The sequence below is a fragment of the Pelodiscus sinensis genome, chromosome 30, assembly GCF_052426305.1.
Source record: "Pelodiscus sinensis isolate ZL-2025 chromosome 30, ASM5242630v1, whole genome shotgun sequence".
NCBI lineage: Eukaryota > Metazoa > Chordata > Testudines > Trionychidae > Pelodiscus > Pelodiscus sinensis.
In genome coordinates, this window is record NC_143081.1 from 11,714,445 (window position 1) to 11,720,398 (window position 5,954).

Genomic DNA, 5,954 nt, shown 5'->3' on the forward strand with positions numbered 1-5,954 from the left:
GTGTCTCAGTATCATCCACTGTTGACATGAGTTGGCGGGCCTCAGTTTCCCCTTACACCAAGCAGTATAATCTTCTCCTGCCTTTGCTGCTACACCCAGCTCTAAGCCCGCATGCAGTTATTGGCTTAGAAGCAGAATCCTCACGTCCCTGGGATGCAGACAAGCCTTTCTTGAAGAAGAGGGCTGCGCCCACGAAAGCTCGTGATACTGTCTACATCAGTTTTTCTTGAACTGTGCTCCGCGGAGCCCTAGGGCTCCATGAGACATCTCCAGGGTCTCCGAAAGGTTGACAAAGTAGAAATATCGATAGGTACAACACATACAAAGAATGGACCTCTGGGGCTCCACAACGTACAACCAGTGGACTGCTGAGGCTCCCTCTAAACTTTTATGCATGTAAAGGGCTCCAGAACCCAAAAAGTTTGAGAACTGCTGATCTACATGTTGTGTGAGTCTAAGCAGTGTTACCTGAACATTATTTGTCTTTTTAAGTTTTTTGCCGAGAAACCAGGCATGTTCCACGCTTTCCAAGGGGTGCCATCCACAGGAGTTCTTTTGTGCTGATCCAGAAGGGATGCAGGAAACGCCATAAGGTTTCCAAAAAATCACGGCCAGAGCTGTGTCACCAAAGTGCAGTTTCCATTTCCCTTGGAGGATTTGGGCAGGAAGATGATTCTGGGGAAAGGCGCCTCCTTCCCTGTGCTGGGACATTCCCCACCTCTTTCCTCCCATCTTGTATCAGCACAAATATTTGCACTTGCAACCTTCCTGGGGTTTGCTGCCTTCCTCTCCTAGAGAGGGGCTGTTCGCGTTGTCAGGTGCTGCCACTGCTGTGTGGGCCATAAACGGCTATTGGAGCAGTGGGGCTCCCATTGATCCCCCCCCCCCCGTTTGGCTCCCAAGAAACTAATAGCAGAGTCACCCCCACCAGGCCTCCAGACTCACCACTGCTCCATGAAACCTGAGTGAGATCTGGGCAGCAAGGGTTCAGATACAGCCCAATCCCCATCTTCCCACCCCTCCTGACAAACATGGAGAAACACTCTTTCCCCCTGCTCTGGGGCCATCTGACTCCTGTCCAGCTGTGGGCACCCAGATCCCAGCCATGGCAGACGCGTACTAGGAACACCCTGATGCCACCTATTCTCTTTCTTCCTTTTGCTAGCCCAGCCTAAGGGTGGGCAATTGCACCGTGATCATTGAGTTGGGTAGGTCCAGCTTTAAGCAGGGGGCTGGACTCGATAACTCCTGAGGTCTCTGCCAGCCCTGGGAGTCTGGGATTCTGTGCTTCTTATTAATTCATTTATTTCTTTTTATTTTGATAGTGATAGACGTCAGATCTTACAAGCATGGAGATTGTTCCCAAACGCCTTCGGTCTGCATTTTATAGCTCTGTACCAATATCCATGGGGCTGTCAGTATCAGAGTAAACAGAGGTGCCTGGCCTCTGACAAGTGTATGGACAGGCAGGAAATGCTACTTACAGGAACACTTAGACTCCTAAACCCCACCAGAATATCATTTCTTTCCCATCTGCAGATGTGTTCTACCTTCACTGACAATGCTCAAATAGTTTATCTAATTTCTAAGTTGTAGCTAACAACAGGGGAGCCTAGTTAATGGGATGGGACTGTCGTAGGATTCAGTAGTTGGGAAAGAGAGCCAGGATCACTTGGAATCTGTTAAGCTCCCTGAAGAATCATTGCAGTTGTGTCCCTTTACGGATCAGTGAAGTGGAGCGTGGCACTAAAACACAGGGCTGGTACGAAAAACCAAAGCTGAGGAACTCGGAGAACTACAGGCAGAAAGCAAGAAATCAAATGAGGGAATTCAGGTCCGATGGGTAACCCTCTTTTCTATGAGTGGTTCGACAGGGACAGGTGAGCAAAGCCCACGGGTAACATGGAGACCTGGGAGATGGGTCAGAAATGGGAGGGAGCGTGGGCTATAATGACGGAGAGAAAGGAGGGTCAGGGCAAAACTGGGAGGCAAGGTGAAATCAGTATCTTAGATTATTATTATTATTATTATTATTATTAACAATAATAATAATAATCCTCTTTGCTCCTGATGGAGCATAAGGCACTAACGAATCTTCTCCAGCCTTCATAGTCCTGAGAAAGCCGTCTGACTTCTTCCCAGGTCGTGCCCTTCCTTTTCATGTCCTCCTCCACAGTCCTCCTCCAGGTGCTCAACGGCCTCCCTCTTTTATGCTTTCCGGGTGGAGTCCACCTGAGTGCCATATGAGGGAGTCTTGTTTCGCTCATCCGAAGGACATGCCCCAGCTCTCTCCAGCATCTCCATGATCTCATCCACAGCATTGTTGATGCCAGTGCGTTGGCTTATCTCCCTGTTGGTAACATGCTGTTCCCAGCGGACTTTGAGGATACGACGGAGGCATCATCCTTCAAAGCCTCTGAGTCTGCTCTCAATCTTCTTGTTAGTCCTCCAAGTCTCTATGGCATACAGCAGGACTGAGTGCACATTCGACCTATAGATCTTCAGTTTAGTCCTGGTCTGCAACAGTGACGACTTCCAAATGTTGTTAAGCTTTTGGAAGGCTTGCACTGCCAGGGCCATTCTAGTGGAGATCTCTTTGTCGGTGTTGCTGTCTGCTGAGTTGTAACTGCCGAGATACCTGAAGTCATTTACTTTCTCTAACTCTTCACCCATGACGGTGGTTTTATCAGTGTTAGTTGTCCTCAGTTTCATCACTTTGGACTTGCCAGAGTGAATTCTGAGCCCAACGCTTCTGGCTGTCCAGTCAACAATGTCGGTCTTTTCTTGGATGTCCTGCTGATCATGCGCGAGAAGCGCCAGGTCATCTGCGAAGTCGCGGTCCTCAAGCCGAGCAGTCAGTCCCCATAGATCTTCCCTCAGTGGCTCTGCGCATCACCCAGTCGATGACCACAAGGAAGATAACAGATGAGATTACACAGCCCTGTCTGACCCCTGTCTTCACGTGAAACCAGTCACTCTGCTGTCCTTCATGTCGCACACAGCATTGATTCTCAGCGTACAGGTCCTTCAGGATGTCAATGACCATCTCAGGGAACCCATATGCTTGTAGAATCCTCCAGAGTGAGGGGTGGTGGATGCTATCAAACGCCTTCTCAAAATCGATGAAGTTAATGTAGAGCGAAGAGTTCTACTCTATTGACTGCTCCACTATGGTGCACGACCTTCCACTTCTGAAGCCAGATTGTTCTTCCCTGAGAATTTTCTCAATGCCCTTTCCCATTCTCTGTAGCAGGACTCTACAGAAAATCTTTCCCTGCACAGACAGCAGATTAATACCTCTCCAATTCCCGCAGATGGACAGATCACCTTTTTTGGGTAACTTCACAATGATGCCCTTTTTCCAGGCCTCTGGTACCCTCTCTTCTTCCCAGACCATGCTGAAGAGACCCTTCGGAGCTTGTACACTTGCCTGGGGGTTTGCCTTAAGCATTTCAGCAGTGATCTGATCTTCCCCGGGCGCTCTGTTGCCCTTTGTCTGTTTGATAGCGTCTGCTATCTCCAGCTCACTGATGTCCCTACATTCCATGTCTACTTGGAGGTTCATACTTCTAATATCAGCCTCTTCCTCTGGGTCTGGTCTCTTGAGAGTCTCCCTGAAGTGTTCCATCCACCTTCTGAGCTGTTCTTTTGCTGTCACCAGCATCTTCCCGTTCTTGTCTCTTAGGGTATGTCTACACTACCCTGCTAGTTCGAACTAGGAGGGTAATGTAGGCATACCGCACTTGCAAATGAAGCCTGGGATTTGAATTTCCCGGGCTTCATTTGCATAAGCGGGGAGCCGCCATTTTTAAAACCCCGCTGGTTCGAACCCCGTGCAGCGCGGCTACACGGGGCTCGAACTAGGTAGTTCGGACTAGGCTTCCTAATCCGAACTACGGGTACACCTCGGAATAGGAAGCCTCAGTGTACCGGTAGTTCGGAATAGGAAGCCTAGTACGAACTACCTAGTTCGAGCCCCGTGTAGCCGCGCTGCACGGGGTTCGAACCAGCGGGGTTTTAAAAATGGCGGCTCCCCGCTTATGCAAATGAAGCCCGGGAAATTCAAATCCCGGGCTTCATTTGCAAGTGCGGTATGCCTACATTACCCCGCTAGTTTGAACTAGCGGGGTAGTGTAGACATACCCTCACTACAGTAGACTTGTTGGTAAAGTCTCCTATAAGAGTCTTGGAGATCTTGTACACTGTCCTAGTGTCACCTCTGTCTACTGCTGACTGGGCCTCCGTGGCAATATTGTCCACATACACTCTCTTATCTCTTCGTACACCTCTCTTCATGGCAACATTTAGGTCCCTGTAGACCTGCACAGCTGTTATTTTATCTTCGTCACTGCCTGCAAGTGTGCTCTGTTTAACTGCCTTTCTGTTCTCAATGAGATGCCATGTAGCATCTGAAATCCACTCCCTTCTCTGTTTCTTCTTGTACCCCATTACAATCTTGCTGGTTTCCAGGTATACCTTCTGGATCTCCTCACAGTGGATATTAATATCATCTGCTATTTGGTCTTCGAGCAGACTGAATCTGTTGGCCAGCTCTAGAGTGAACTGGATCTTCACTGTTGGATGTTTTAGTCTACTGGAGTCGAAGAGCTGGCCACCAGCCTTTTTGTCTGTCCTTTTCAGCCATTTCAGCTTAAGCTGCAGCTTGCAAAGAAGAAGATGATGATCGCTGTTGGTATCTGCTCCTCTCAGCGCTCGGACATCTCTCATGGATCTTCTCCACTTCTGGTTGATAGCAATGTGATCAATTTGGTTACAAGTCCTTCTATCTGGAGATATCCAGGTCAACTTATGTATTGTCTTATGTTGAAAGACAGTGCCTCCTATCACCAGACCATTCTCCAGGAACAAATCTACAAAACGCTATCCATTATCATTCCTTTCACCGACATCCTCTGGGCCCATGCAGGATTCGTAGCCTTCATTATCCAACCCAACTTTTGCTTTCAAATCCCCATTACGATCAAAATGTGGTGAGGTGCCTTGTCTATCTGCTTTTGCAGGTTGCTATAGAATAAGTCCTTCTCCTCCTCTGTAGCTTGTTTGGTAACTGCATAGCATTGAATAATGGTGGTTTTGGCGTAGATGGAAAAGAATCTTGCTCTGATGATACGAGAGTAGACTGGTTATCATCCCAGAAGGCTCTTCTTAGCCTGAATATCCATGATGATGCCAACTCCTTCTTGATGCTGTCCATCTGAACTTCCAGAGTAACAGACAGTCTCCCCTGAACCAAGTGTTACCATCCCTGAGTCAGTCCACCTCATTTCACTAAAGCCCAAAATATTGATCTTGTACCTGGATATTTCGTTCACCACCTATGCTGTTTTCCTGGTCTCGTACATGGTTTATACATTCCATGCTGCCACTCTTACTTGTTGCTTGGGTATCTTAGATGTCTATATACAAACGTGAGAAGTATGGGAAACCAGCAGGAAGAACTGGAAGTGCTAATAAATAAGTACAATTATGACATTGTTGGCATCACAGAAACTTGGTGGGATAATACACATGATTGGAATGTTTTTATGGAAGGGTACAGCTTGCTCAGGAAGGATAGACAGGGAAAAAAGGGAGGAGCTGTTGCCTTATATATAAAAAATGAACACACTTGGAGTGAGGTAGAGATGGACATAGGAGATGGAAGTGTTGAGAGTCTATGGGTTAGGCTAAAAGGGATTAAAAACAAGGGTGATGTCATGCTAGGAGTCTACTACAGGCCACCAACCCAGGTGGAAGAAGTGAATAAGGCTTTTTTTAAACAACTAACAAAATCATCCAAAGCCCAAAATTTGGTGGTGATGGGGGACTTCAACTATCCAGATATATGTTGGGAAAATAACACCGCGGGGCACAGACTATCCAATAACTTCTTGGACTGCATTGGAGACAACTTTTTATTTCAGAAGGTTGAAAAAGCTACCAGGGGAAGCTAT